Genomic DNA, 15,478 nt, shown 5'->3' with positions numbered 1-15,478 from the left:
TTTTTCAAAAAAATCAAAATAAATTTTATTTCTTTATCGTAAAGTACAATCCCTTGAGAACATTTTCCAAAAATTTCATAGAGATCTGAGCAATAGGTCGAAAGATACAGCGTTTTAAATTGTGCGTCGTCACGTCCTGAGCGTACGGCCTCATGCGGCGCTTGAAACTTTAAACGCGATTATCTCAAAAACGTGTTTTTCCAAAAATGCTTTTGCGGTGGACGCGATTGCAAAAAAAGTATTCAACCGATTTTTATAATTTTTTTTTAAAATTGTTCGTAATTGATGTCGCCTCTTAGTGAACGATCAACTTTTTATGTATAAATTTTTATTTTGCAGATATGAATTTTTTAATGCCAATTTTAGGACTGTAGAAGTGGAGTTTTTTAAAAACATGTTCCTATTTTCACAAAAATCAAAATATTTAATATATTGATCGTTCACTAAGAAGATATAACCCTATACTAATGAAATCTTTTCGATTTTTTGATTTCAGTTGACTTGGTGGACTTGAATCGCGTCCACCGCAAGCCTCTTCCAAAAAAAGGGTCTTGGGGGAAAACGCCATAACTCCGCCATTTTTAAATATTTTTACACAAACAAAGCCTTTTTTTTCTTTAAACATTGTAATATCCAATAATAAAAACTTTTATACAATAAAATTATTGCTACATATCTTTAAAAAAAACCCAACTTGCGCTATTTCACCGGACCACAAGGTATATAACCCCTTAAATCAGTGCTCAAGACAAACTACTGGTAACATTTTTGCAGCCAATTTAGAAGGTGATATAATGCTTGTTTGTGATATTACAAATAAATATATTCAAATACCAAAACTGTTTTATTGAAAATGCAAAATATATGAAAAGAAAATATTTAAAATCTGCAACTAAAAATATATTAATTTCGAATAATTAGCAAATAAATAAGTAATGTGGCAAAGACTGCAATTTTCGGTGGCCGGATTTTTATGTTCGCAACTGTAAATGATATAAAATTAGAAGCGTGGAAAGATGAGAGGGTGGCGAGCAGACAGTGGCGTATGAGAGAGAGCAGCACATTACTCATTTACCTAATATGATTTTAGCAACAAAGATCAAAAATTGCATATGTTTATAAAAAAGAAAACATTATTTAATTAGGTGTACATATTCTAAGTATGTATACATATATGTATGTCCAAAGTTCAATTCATAGACTTAGAATATTTGCATTGCTTTCTATTATATTTCTGCATTGTTGTAAAATATTTGACACCATAAACAACAAAAGTGCAATAACCAGTGCCTTCAACAGCTGTTGGACGACATTGAGAAAGAATGTATGTATAATTAACTGTATAAGCGCATATTGTGTAAAGCCTTTATTCAAGCACGCAGTTGATCTTCTGTATTTGGATTCATGTACAAGGGGTGGCTGACAATATTACGACCTCTAATGGCCTCTGGTGACGGTCCAGCATGCTTGACTGCGCTTTATATGTGTTAGTGCAGTCGGGTGGCGTCGTGTCACACATACTTGTTGTCGGTAAAAATCAAAAATTTTAGATATTAGCGTCAAGCACCCGACACGCACACATATAAAGTTCTTGTCAAACAATGCTTGACCGTCACCAGAGGCCATAAGGTACTTGCTGATGACTCACCATCTCATTGCTGATAAGGCTAATTGTATGACTCAATGTTACTATAAATAACACGTTCGCGGTGATATATTCCTTTGTAAAAATGAAATGTAACCGTCTTTACATTTTACAGTGATGAAAAGATAGGCCTCGTTTTTTCAAAAAGGAAGGAAAACATATGAAAACGGCGAATAGTGAAGGCGGCCGCAGAAAACCATTTTGAAGGGCAATCTAAAGAAAATTGTTTAAGTGGCAAAAGGCATCATATTCACGATGTGCACAGTGTACAAGTATTTCATTTGAGGCGAATTACAAAAAATTATCATCCTTGGCATAAAGGCTGTCACCGCAGCAATGTTCCTATTAAATTATAAGAACTTGAGAACAGTTGATATGGAATGGACAAAACTGCGAGTAGTTCAGGAGTTCTAAGGAATGCAATAAAACTTTCATAACTCAGGTAGAGCTGTGCTCACATAATTAAGTCACTTTATATTTTTTCAATATTCGCAATGGTTTTCATGGACATTAATATGAACAATAATAAATGTTATATAATTTTTTGAGATTTATAAAGTGAGCGATAATCGTTCCCACGACAGTCGGGTCAACGTTGCCGGAACTATTCATTTTTTTTTTAAGGACTACCATTCCAAAATCTGCATATCTATATAAAGAATGGGAGTATGTGACGAGCGCTTTTTGGCAATAATCCAAATGTCGAAGTCGCCATTCCGGCTTCAGCAAAGATATCAAAATTATAGTAAATGCGGCCCCACATCGGGCAGTAGTAAACCTGCGAATGTATTCTTCCATGAAAGATTATTATAAAATGTAATTGCAGAAAAGACGGGATCTAAGCATGACGAGGTTATGTTTGCCCATTGCGCCCCTTAAAATTAGAACTTCATACACAATGCTTTATCCGGATATTAATAAAGAATATCTATTAAAAACGTGTAATGGAATTTCAACTCATAGATACAGACAAATGAAAATATTGTCATCTTGTAATACTACACAATGAGATAAACAACTTAGGTGCATGTATGTGTTTGTATTACAATAAAGCTGGGCTTGTAACTTGTAACTAACACGCCGCACAGTGCCGCTCTAGTGGACAAAAATAGAAATATTCGTTATCTGATGCGATAATCTGTCTGGTATTTTTATAAAAGAAATTTATCAACTAAAAATAATCAACACGAAATTTCCCTATTAAATTAATTATACTAAATAGTACTAACAATTTTAATCACAGCATATCCAAAGCTGCGCAAAGCTCTTCACGGAAAAAATATCAAGAATTAATTGTTTTAATAAGGTGTTGGTTTTATTTCTAACAGACAACTATGGGAATATAAATTTGGAATAAAATTAAATGAAACGCTTAACTACGGAATTCCCCAAATAACCAAATGGCAATTTGTAATGGAATAAATAAAAAATGTATGCACTTCGTGGAAGGAGATTTCAGTCGATAGACGAGATCAAAGAGAATGCGACGAAAGAGCTGAAGATCATCCCTTCGTCGGCCTGCCAGGGGTGCATGGAGGACTAGGTTAAACGTTGGCATATGTGCGTTGCTTTAGACGAGTCATATATTGAAGGAGATAAAATAAATTTGCCTGAAATTTAACTCTGTTTTGTTTTATTTAAACATTCCCGGTACTTTCAGATCATAGGGTATGTATGTATAAAAAGAACCTGCTACTTGTGTGCAATTTCTGAGATCATGCGTTTTTCCCAAATTCATGAAATCATTCTTTCACTAAGATTCGTTATTATTATGCTGGAAATTTAACTTATATTTTTATATATTCCAAGTATACTATAAATATTCCGAATGAGTTTTTAAGAGTTTTCTTAAGCGGTTTATCTTCCTCACATTCATGGATTCGGTGCTTTGAGTGTTTATTACGCCTTGGTAAGGATTCCCTCTAAGAGCAAAATGCGTTTTTGCCCAAAGTTTATTTATACCAAAAACAGGTAGAATGCTACAAGAACACATATTTTCAACTTCGACCTACATGCACTCGTACAGTGAAAGTTATCAGAAAACAAATTGCATTTTTAAAATCTGCGTCTTCAAATTCCTATTAGCGATTTGTTTGAAAAAAAAAGAGATAATATTGCAACACACCCTGTGAAAATGTTGCGTATTTCATATGAGAATAGACCAAGAAAAATTCAATTCTTCCACAAATTATAAATTTTAATATAGAATATAATGAAATAGAACGATTTACTTCCATTTGCAAAAATTTAATTTTTCGTATAGTTATTTTTATGAACTTGTGTACGAACAAAAATCAGCTGAACGACGCTCACCCTCACTTATTTTAGAGGGTAGTAAATTCCACGCATTCGCCTAATCAATGCATAAGAGTTTGAGAAAAGAATATGAAAATTTGACAGCTCTGCCGCAGGGCGGAATGAATGTGTCATTATTGTGTGAAAAGAAAACCCATAGATACAAATTTTCATTTAAACCTGCCATACATTCATTTTTGCCCACATTTTATATGGAAGGGAAACACTGTGCCCTAGCACAAAAATATTCAACAATACAAAAAAGAACATATTTATAAGCTCAGATAACGAACCTATTATTGCATACTGCAAAGAAAAAAGTTTACAGTGGAAGCAGCCAATAACAGCTACATTTCGTCGATATACCCACATATGTATGTAAGTACATACATATCTACATACGAGTATGTAGGAAGTGAAAAGAAAACAAATAAGACAACGATTACATTGAGCTTGCCTTTTCTGCAGCTCGTTGAGCCCAAACAATAAAGACACACAACAGCTCAGAACTTGTCACTTTAAGATTTTCCACAAAGCGGCGAATCAGTCCGCGCTAAGACTCAGCAGAAGGTATTGATTATTTGCATTCCAGCAAATTTTGGGTTTCACTTTTACTTATCAACAGTACAAAAATTAAACAGTCACAAAACCATTTATTGTGATAATCTACATAATTGTTTTTCCTTTCTTATGTACCCATACTGAGTTTTTGTCTTTCTATCCCATACATTTATTACTGTTCCCACCGATTGTTTTTTCCAGTGAACCTGCGAGTAAGTAAAAATGGCATACGTTTCTAGGGAGCAGTGTGTCGAGTTTTGTACAAATGAAAATGAAAGGTTCATAACCTTTTCGTTTTGCTCCTATCTAAAAGAGAAACAAATCTGATGCTGTGGCAGGTCGACGATAAACATTTTCAATACTCTTACAAACTTCTACGATTCCCCTACAATAGTTTTGGAGGCTAATTTCAGGGTTATTTGGCTTTTTGTATGTATGTACATATGCACATTGTGATTGAAGTTTGACTTTCGGAACGTTAGTAGGAATTATATATATAATATAGTATACTACATATGTATGTATATATGTATTATATATTTAGTGCCAATGTGTCCAGATTTATGTAGAAGGAATGAGCCAAAACTTGTTGAGGTGCAAAGGCTAATGTACTAAGTCGTATAAATGTCTGTATCCCCAATGGGTCAACAACACTAAAATGTTTATTTGGTTTTATCTGGTTGCCGATTATTTATGCAACTACAGTTGTGGTATTCGTAGTTGAATATCAAAACTGTTTAACGAAAAGGGGAGCCGTGATTTTGCACCTCACGTGATATCATTGTACTTTTTGTAAACAAAAGAGAGGGTGGCTACTAGAGTTCACGTTACCTTTGATCAAATAAAACAAACATCTATTTATAAAGCGAAAATTATGGTCTGAAAATTTGTTTGGTATCAAATGACATGGATAAGTTTTGTTATTTGTAATTAGATTCCGTCGTCTCAGACGGGGTTTCGGATTTTTAATTATTTTGTCTTTACAACTTAGCAGAGCTGAAAAATGATTCCTGCATAATTCCAAGTATGCAGGTCAGATAGGACACAGTTCTATTGATATTCAGCTTTTTCGTTCCATTTTCTGGGGTACCGCAAGGTAGAGTCCTCGGTCCACCTCTTTTCGTGCTATTCAATGATATTAATAGCATAGTTTTTCGTTTCCTAAATTGTTGCTCTAAGCAGATGATTTAAAAGTTTTTCTGTAATGAAAAACATATCAGATGCCATATACATACATACCTATAAATTATTATTTACTAAATTTTTCGGTCTCAACTGCACCATGCGGTCTTCAAGGTATCCAAGTTTAGTCGGATGCCATAAATTGGGTTGAACGTGTTAAGTAACATTTTTCTCAAATTTGCCCTTAAACTTGCGAGTCCCAAACCGTCGTACCCTTCTGGGGTACGGTGCACTAGGCAGGGCTAGTTTACTGAGGTGGCAGCCCGTGTTCGGGAAAAACCCGAGTCATTCCGGTAACGTTGAACCGACTGCCACGGGAATGATACCCTTCTCGTCACATGTTTTTAAATCTTGAATCGCAGGTCCGTACAGTCTATCTTTTACTTATAACTTTATTAACAGTGTTAAAAACTCTCCCTATTTGGGAAAGAATTAGATTTAAGATACCTAATCGTTCTCTTCGAAAGTTTCTTCCTCGTACCCAATTAAATAAAGTCCCTTACTACTTCGAAACTATAAAATTCGACAGTGACCGCGAGTGCTCTGACTTCTTGTTATGTAATAGGAGGTTACTTCGTTTTGTCCTACTTCACCATCAGACTCATTCACCTTGCATCCTCTATCCTTGACACCAGTATTTCTAGTAGCACTTAATCGTACAATTTTTCAGCATTCGGTTAAAGTAATCCCATGATAGCTGATAACCCTATTTGAAATACTGTTTGGTATCAAACGACTCGGAGAGATGCCATTTTTTCATGCGTCATTTTACATAAGTGCATTAATTTTCCGCGGCAAATAGGCAACTCTTTTTCGTGCTATGGAAAGGAGTTTTAAAATCGCCAATATGACTTACGTACTAGGAAGATCTTGTCGATGGTTGATTTTCCAGGTACGAAACCACACTGATCAGTCAGATATAAATTCGGTAATGTAGAACCGATTACCGAGGGGGTGTACTAGATAGAGCTAGTTTACTGGGGCGGCAGCCCTTGGTCTGGAAAAACTCGAGCCATTCCGGTAACGTAGAATCAAGTAGCCAAATGAGCGAGAAAGTGATGAGTAATCGCCAAGTTCAGTTTAATGGAAGAAGATTTTGGTGTGTTTGGTGGGATTGGAAGGGTATCATCCACTAAGAGCTGCTTCAATCAGGCTAAATCTTTCCCATCACGAAGAACGTTTTTATTTTTGTTAATTATTTTTTTTAATGCTGCACACAATTTTAACGACGCTACAGAAGCTAACATAAGAGAGCTTGAAGGTTCCATCGCAGCCACTGCATAGTCGACACTACGCCTCAGGCGATTATTATCTCTCCCAGCATTTATAAAATTTTCTAGATGGTCTCAAGAGACTTGTAAAACCTGAGCTGGCCAAGTCTTCTTCAATCGCAGAATTATGAAATTGTGTTTAAAATGGATAAAACGTATTTCAAATCGGAGAATCCTGTATGTACATATATGTTAATTTCATCGTCGCAATAAAGCGTAAAATTGTTAGAACTTTTTACCTGATCAATATTACTGATGTGTATTATGGCCTCTGGTGACGATACAGCATGCTTGACTGCGCTTTGTGTGTGTTAGTGCAGTCGGGTGGCGTCGTGTCACACATACTTGTTGTCGGTAAAAATCAAAAATTTTAGATATTAGCGTCAAGCACCCGACACGCACACATATAAAGTTCTTGTCAAACAATGCTTGACCGTCACCAGAGGCCATTAGAACGTAATTTTTATGCAAGGAGAACTGAGTAGTTATCTGATCGATAAAACTCGCGATTCAACGGAGAATGTGATGCCAGATTAAATGGGAATTGTGTAAACACATATTTGTATTTGAGGCAGGAACATTATCATACTTCTGAAAAACCCTGTATAATTATTATACAGGGTGGCTGATGAAAGCCGCTACCAAAAAAAATTGAATAACTTTTTTTTCTTTTTAAGTTATCTGTTCCATTTTTGTTTTAATTTGCAGATTGATCTTTAAAATTTATTAAAATGGATAACTGGGACACGCAAACAAGAATTTGGATAGTCCCCCGCTATCACGCACTGGAGTCCGTAGTTTTGGTACAGAGAGAGTACAGGCGGATGTTTGGCGGCGATCCCCTCGAGCAGATGGACCATAATGAGACTGGTGAATAATTTTGCTGAGCAAGGAACAGTCGCAAGAAGGCCTTATCATCGAAACCCACCAGTTCGGACGGAGGAAACGATCGCTGCTGTAGCTGCAGCTATACAAAGCAATCCAAGGGTTTCAACAAGAAGCTTATCTGCTCAGCCGACAGTCTTTGCAAACAATAATGCACAAAGATTTAGACTTATTTCCCTACAAAATTCAAATGGTTAACAAACTGAATGCAGCAGACTTGCCGATTCGCTTGGAATTTTGCCAGAAGATCCTGCAAATGGTGGAAGAAGACCAAAACATGTTAAACTGCCTTTTCATGTCTGATGAGGCCCATTTCGATTTAAACGGCAATGTGAACAAACAAAACTGTCGAATATGGAGTACTTCTAACCCACAGATACTCCACGAGACGGAATTGCATCCTCTTCGCGTGACAGTGTGGTGTGCGGTTTCTTCACGCTGTATTGTCGGGCCTTATTTTTTTGAAGAAAATGGTCACACCGTTACGGTTACTGGAGACCGTTATTTGAAAATGCTGAAAGAATTTTTCTATCCAGAACTACGCCGAAAGAGAATTCCTTTCAACTCTGTGTGGTTTCAACAAGATGGGGCAACGTCTCACATAGCCCAGACTGTTATGACAGAGTTGCGACGAAAATTTCCCAATAAACTGATTTCAAGAAACTCCGAATTTCGTTGGCCCCCCAAGTCGCCTGACCTTACTGCATCTGACTTTTTCTTGTGGGGTTTATGTAAACAAGAAGTTTATAAAACAAAGCCAACAAATTTGGATGAACTAAAACAATCCATTCGGGCAACAATTGCGGCTATTCCTGTCGCAACTCTCAAAGCAGCAATGAACAACTTTTTACTAAGATGCCGCACTTGTGTCAACGAGCATGGGGGGCATTTAAATTCAATTATTTTTAAAACTAGTTCAGCTACATTTAATAAAATTTAATGACCTTCAACTTGAAAAAAAATAAATGAATTCCATACACTAAAAAAAAAGTTATTTGAGTTTCTTAATGTAGCAAAATTCATCAGCCACCCTGTATATGTGGGTGCTCAATAATGCAATATACAAAATTATCGCAATAAGCAAAAATATTACTGGGGATTTTTCACCAAAACGAGGCACACTCATTGTGATGGCGAGTGCGAGACGTTTGCACACAAGGCAATGACCTTTAAAACTTTCTAGTAAACTTTTTTTTTACTTGAAAATGGATATGTAAAATTTGCGAACCATACATACACACATATCCATTTTACAGTAAATACGTCGTTTTGAATTTTCATGCCCGTGATCAACTTGAGCATCTCAGTAATTAATATATGTATGTATTTATGTGCATATATTATTAAATCATCAGTTTTCTTTCGATTCTTTCCAACTCATCAACTGCGAATTGAGTGAATGAATGAATGAATTTCACAATTACGTTAGCCATTGCTTTCTTCCGAAATCGGGGTAAACAGTCGGGGAAAACACACGCAAGATCAATTCGAACGTTTCACTTTGTCTAGAGCTTTCTTTTTCACATTCTTCGGTCTGCTTAGCCATGTAGACACTACTCACTTCCACCTCTTGCTCCGGCACACCTTCATTTATGAACAAACTCAACGAGTAGTTAGCTCCCAAAAAGCAAACCAGTCTTGGTTTGATAATTTTTTCTGCACTTTTCGGGGGTTTTCTAAAGCAAAAATTAATTTTTCATTTTAGTAAGAGTTCCAGTCGAAATCCAATTTATGAAAATATTTATTCAAACAAAGTTCGTGTTTTAATTTTTCTAAATTCGGTATTATGTATACGTGTTGCTTTGTTGCATCTTCACTGTCTTCTTGTCAACTGCGAAATAATGAAACTTTTTGTTATGGGGAAACAAAAGCCAAATCAAAACATAAAGACCAATCGGAATGTCATGACACGGTAGCAAGGCAAAAACTGCACGAAAGACACTCATACGTTGGTTGAGGTTGGTGTGCAAAGAGGAGAAGAAAAAACAAATGTAATAAAAAAAAAATAAACAATTTACAAACATCAAACAGCGTACGCCATAGCAGCCATAAAAGCACGAATATGGGAAACAAAACGACAAAAGCACATACGTGTAGTCATTCAAATTGAAAGAAGAGGCAGAGGAGCCGATGGGGTGACTGGCTGATAGGCGAACAGGTTATTGAATGTGAGATGACAAAAAAAGGCCAGTCCGTGCAAATATTGCACATTTCTTATTTGTAGAAAGGGAAAATGTTACGCTCATACATACTTAGCATATACAGCAAAGTTGGAGAGTAGGCCTGGAGCTTGAAGACACATTGACTACTGAATTGAGAAAAGATAGAATTGAACCTTGAACAATGGGAGCTTACACGAAATTGGAATGAAATGGAAAATGAGGCATGCGCGCGCAAATGCCAAAGTATACATAAAGGAATAACAGAAATTAAAAAAAGCATAGCTCTTTTGTGAGTACAGCTGGAAGAATGCGTGGAAGTTAATATGAGCGCTTCTGAGAGGGCGAAGAGTGTGCCTCTTCGTGTGAATGCACGTGTAGGTGTAGAAAATCTCATCATCGCTCAACAAAGCAAATTTTAAAGTTGTTGAACTGTGGGCACAACCCCAAAACCGGCGTCGTGTGCATATGATGTAATGGGAATTATTTCATCCCTTACGGAATGCCATCTAACTGCATCCATGCAGTCAGTTCTTTACATAATTTCTATTTTGTGTGGTGAATTTGGCGAGCGTCGTTGCATGTAGCATCCTCGAAATACTATCTGACCTTACGGCATGCGCATACCGACACCCATAGTATTGTTCCGAGCAAGCAGTATGAACAAGCGGAAATGGATGTTTTCTTTTCCGCGCTATCAACTCACATTTCCGAAGTAAAGTAACAAGAAACCGCGTTACCGCTACTACAGTCGGTTCTACGTTACCGGAAAGAACCGGATTTATATACGGCCAAGGGCTGTCACTTCAGCAGTATTCCCCGTATATGTGTGGGGAATGCTTAGGCTGCTACAACAACAACAACAACAACAACAAGAAACCGCGTGGTAAAATGCAATCTTATCAGAGAGCTGCAAGGTATCCACATCACTCGTTCAAAAGAAGATGGAAGATGACGGACCTGATATGGTAAGGTTGCTGCGCGGGGTGTACCTCTCGGTTTCATGTGATTCGCCCACTGGGAATTGACGATTCGAAAATTACCAAGGCGAACCCTACACAATCAATGAATACCGCGATATTTGGGTTACTACACTGAATCGTGATATTTATTGGCCTTCAACCTGTCTATGGCCACTCTCATCATTCCTGATAAGTGGAAATTAGAGAGTGGTCCCACTACTGAAGCCTGGGAAATCCGCCAACCAAGGGGAGTCTTACGGCCCATAACTCTCCTTTCCCCAGTAGGGAAGACTCTTGAGACACTTCTACTCCCACTCTTTACGAAACACCTGACCCCAGCCTCACACCAGCATGGCTTCCGAAGAGTGCATAGCACCACCACGGCACTCACCGTCATTAACACTCAGGTAAACCGCGGCCTCAACCAAAACCGCCCCTGCGAGAGGACTGTCCTAGTAGCGATGGATCTAAAAAAGGCTTTCGACAGTCAGCCACGCCACGCTACTAGATGACATTTTACAGTCGATACTCCCGCCAGGGCTGAAGAGGTGGACCTCTGATGTTCTATGGTGTTCACATTACCTTAATAATAAAAACTTTCAATAACCTTATTATAAGGGTTAAGAGAGTAGGATGAAAGTCAAGGTAATTGAACAGGCGCCAAGGCTTGGCATAGAACATCAAAGACTATCACTTTAGCGCGTTCCCACGACAGTCGGTTCTACGTAACCGGAACGACCAGGATTTATACCCGGCCAAGACAGTTACTTCAGCAGCATTCCTCGTATATGCACGGGGAATGTTTATGCTGCTACAACAACAACATGGCTTATTTGTGTACTTAAAAAAAAAGAAAAAAAAAAAAAACAGTTTTACATAAATAAATTACACACTTTTCTATACCTGACATAACCTCAATTCAGTAAAAATGTCTCGCATATCGCACATATGTACATATAAGATTAATAATCGTTGGGTATGGTATTTCGTTTATGCCGCATATAAAAATGTGAAACAACAAGTAAGGAAGTGCTAAAGTCGGTTCGAACCAAACTTTATACACCCGCGCATTTAAGTAAAATAATAATATTGTAATAATTTAATATCAGTTATATGGGATGTGGGTTTCGCCGATTTTAAATACGAACGTAACTTGGAGGAAATATTTTTGAAATATATTAATTTTTGCTTGAGTTGTCGAGCCCAAATTTAATACCCTTGTGGAGAATAGTACGAGGGGGTATACTCAAAAGCAAATTTTATAATTTATACCTACGTATGTACATACTCAGCTTTGAATATGCCTTTTAATATACGAGTATATGTAGTATGTATGTATGTATGTATGTCAGCATATAAATATTTCCATAATGGAAACAATACATATGCAAACAAAGCAAGACTTAAAAGAGATACGCTCGAAAACAAGTCTGCATCTACAATGGTGACAGCAAACTTTAAACATTCACAAGTTGTAGTGAAGCCTAAATGTTCCTATATTTTACAGATCGAGGGTACCAGTTGATTGTGGTGATGGTCACGCTAAAAATAATATTGGTACCCGCCGTGCGCACACATCAGTGTGAAGATTGAAATTCCATGCATTCCATAGCTGCATATCTCATCGCATCAGCATTTTGATTTTGGTTGAATACAAGTTTTCGCATTGCTAAGCGCGGTACACCGCTAAAAGCCACTACAACCACTTTTCATTCAATAATATAAACCCAAATTGCTGCTCGCGCGAATGTGTATTCGTATTTGTAGAATTTATACTCAAATCATAAGGAAAACGGAAAGTCAAGCAAATCGCTCTGCTTGGCATAACGTGCTGTCTGTTTCGGTGAACGGCTTCGTGGGTTTGATACTCGTGTAATGATTTAAGATGCGAACAAGCAGATATAATAGCAACAACGTGAGTAGGTAAACACATTGCTACTTTTTTAACGTGTACGTGTAAAGCTATGAGAAGTCGGTGTGCGAGTACGTAGTAGCACAATTTCGCACTTTTCATACAACGAACGCTGTGTCGACAGTGAAAAGAGAAACGAATGTGGTTTGAACAACATTTCAGTGCGAAGCTACAATATTTGCTAGAATTGAGTCGCTGATAGATGCTTGCATTCCATACGGGTAAAAAGCTGCGACCTTGTCCAAGTTAAAATCTATATACCTGGGTGAGGAAAATATGATGGCAAAAACCGGAAACCAGTTCTAACTAAGTTATTTTATTATTATTATATATATTATTTTATATATATAATATATCTCCGTTTGTCCTTATCCATTATTACACGGCTGATACAACATATAGTACAAAATCAGAAAAAATTTGGAAATGACAAACTTTTTGAAACGTGAACTATCATATGGGATGAATGCACAATGGCTCACAAAAAAGCGTTGGAAGCACTGCCTCGTATACTGAACGATTTGGAGAGAAGTGGATAGTCCCACACCACGTTCAACACCCGCTGATGAACTAAATGAATTTTTAAATTATTATTTCATTTATTTAATTTAAAGAAATTGACTTCGAAAATCAATATGCGTTTTCAATTGCAATAGATGCGTCTGCCGAACGGTACGAAAAACAGTTTCGCGGAATTACGAAAATCATCAGAACAAAGTCAATGTCATCAATTTTAGCATACAAAACGGAATACCAGGCAAAAGTAACAACGTATAAATCCATCGATCTTGTGATGGACAAGCCGTTGTTTTCAATTACCCAACGGTAACATTTTAATGTTTAAATTTTACAAGCCTATCATTCTTTTACGAAACTTCAATTAATCGAGACTTGGCAACGGAGTAAGAATTTCGGCGATAACGAATGTCTTCTAAGCTACAATTTTGAAACCTAAATTTAAGGGGGAAATTTACTGTTGTCACATGTTCCAATGATCCCAACAGATATGGCGTTTGAGTTCGAACGTTTACACTTTCAAAAGCTTAAAGCTCACTTTTCGAGAATACGACCATGTTTAGTGCGCCCACCTGATTAACACATCGATGTAAGAAAAACAAATCTCTGTGGGCTCAGTGATGCAGACTGTTTCTGTTTTCATTGTAACAAAATACAATAGCATGGAATACTGTTGGGTGATAGTTCTTGATCGGATACAATTTTTTTGACGTACAATCGGATACAATGTGATTGACGTCGTGTGAACCAGTCAGCATGATAAGGCCAAAATTGTATTTTGGGGGAAATTTCATAATTTTTCTCCAAACATAGGAACAGCCATGACGGGGGCAATGTAATTTTTTAATGAAATTTTTAATACTTTTAACTGTAAGAAACTTTATTATGAGGTTTCCTTTCAGTCATTACATACATATATGATCGTATGTTGTAGAAGCTGGTAACTTAAATTTGGTTCTTCAACGTTCATTTTAAAATTAATATCACAATCGGCTGCCCAGTGTGCGACATAACGTGTTTTCTAATAGCGTTTGATTCTCGGCAGGTCGCACATGTAAATTAAAAAAATAAAATCTTTTTATCAAGGAAAAAACGTATGGCCCTGTACACCTAATCTAAGCCCAACATTATATCAAATGACTCTTTCTCTCATAGCGGCACCCAAAGTGGGATCGTGTCATTATTCTGTATTACAAAATTCTGGTTGATAAAATTCTGTAAATTGCAAAAAAATTCTGCTTTTTAAAATTCTGCTTTCCAAAATTCTACTTTTTCAAAATTCTGCATGTTTAATGCGAAAAATTCTGCTTTATTCTAGTTTTGTGATTTTCGTCATACAAGAAGTAACAAAATAAACATTTATTCCATAAATATACATATGTATGTGTATGTTTAAGCGATAACAATATTTTAGTTTAGCCAATTACAATATTTTTTGGAATTCTTTTTAAATATGTAGTGTGACTTAATTCATTTCTTTTCTTTATAATTCTTCGCAGCTGTTCGTTTTTTTAGAAGAGTTCTACGCAAAAATACGGTGGATTGCGTAGACGGAGTTGGACTGATGAGGGTTATTTTTTTGAAGCGCGGCCGAAGAAAAAATTATTATTATTATTATTTTTTATTTAATATCTCGAATAATAATAATAATAAATTAAATAATTACATTACCTCTTTAACATTGTTAACATTACATTTTAATACAGAATTTTGAAAGCAGAATTTTAAAAAGCAGAATTTTGTTTTTAGAATTTTGTACATACAGAATTTCGACACCAACCCACCCAAAGTAGACGTTTTATATAATCCTACTTTGTTTTTACGTTTACGTACATACATTAATATCAAACTCACTATAAACGAATAACATTAATGCTCTCAAACACCTTTTAAAAACTACGAGGTACAAGCTCTTGAAGAACAATGGATGGTACTACATGCCAAGCAGTGTGGATAAGCTTTGGATGCCAGTTTTGAATAAATATACCGAATTCCCCATTATAATACCAGTTTTTAATAAATATTACATAAGGTGGATTGGTTTCAAGTTGCAAGAAAACGCGTTGTAGGAGTATTCTCGTATAACTCCC

At 36.3% G+C, this 15,478-nt stretch overlaps 1 protein-coding gene across 3 annotated transcripts in view; it reads right to left on the bottom strand.

Annotated features, from left to right (window-relative positions):
• Nucleotides 1–15,478, bottom strand: part of LOC129236969 (uncharacterized) — a 55,861-nt gene that overhangs the window by 36,928 nt on the left and 3,455 nt on the right. Inside the window, exon 1 of one of the 3 annotated variants that reach the window (XM_054871304.1) lies at nucleotides 9,401–9,524. The exons of the other annotated variants lie outside the window; for them this stretch is intronic. The gene's annotated coding sequence lies outside the window, so the exon portion shown is untranslated. Of the gene's footprint in view, nucleotides 1–9,400; nucleotides 9,525–15,478 lie in introns of those variants that run through there. 3 annotated transcript variants of the gene reach the window in all.

This window comes from Anastrepha obliqua, chromosome 2, assembly GCF_027943255.1.
Source record: "Anastrepha obliqua isolate idAnaObli1 chromosome 2, idAnaObli1_1.0, whole genome shotgun sequence".
NCBI classification, from domain to species: Eukaryota; Metazoa; Arthropoda; class Insecta; order Diptera; family Tephritidae; genus Anastrepha; species Anastrepha obliqua.
Note: the sequence above shows the minus strand (reverse complement) of the source record. Positions and strands in the feature narration are given on the sequence as shown.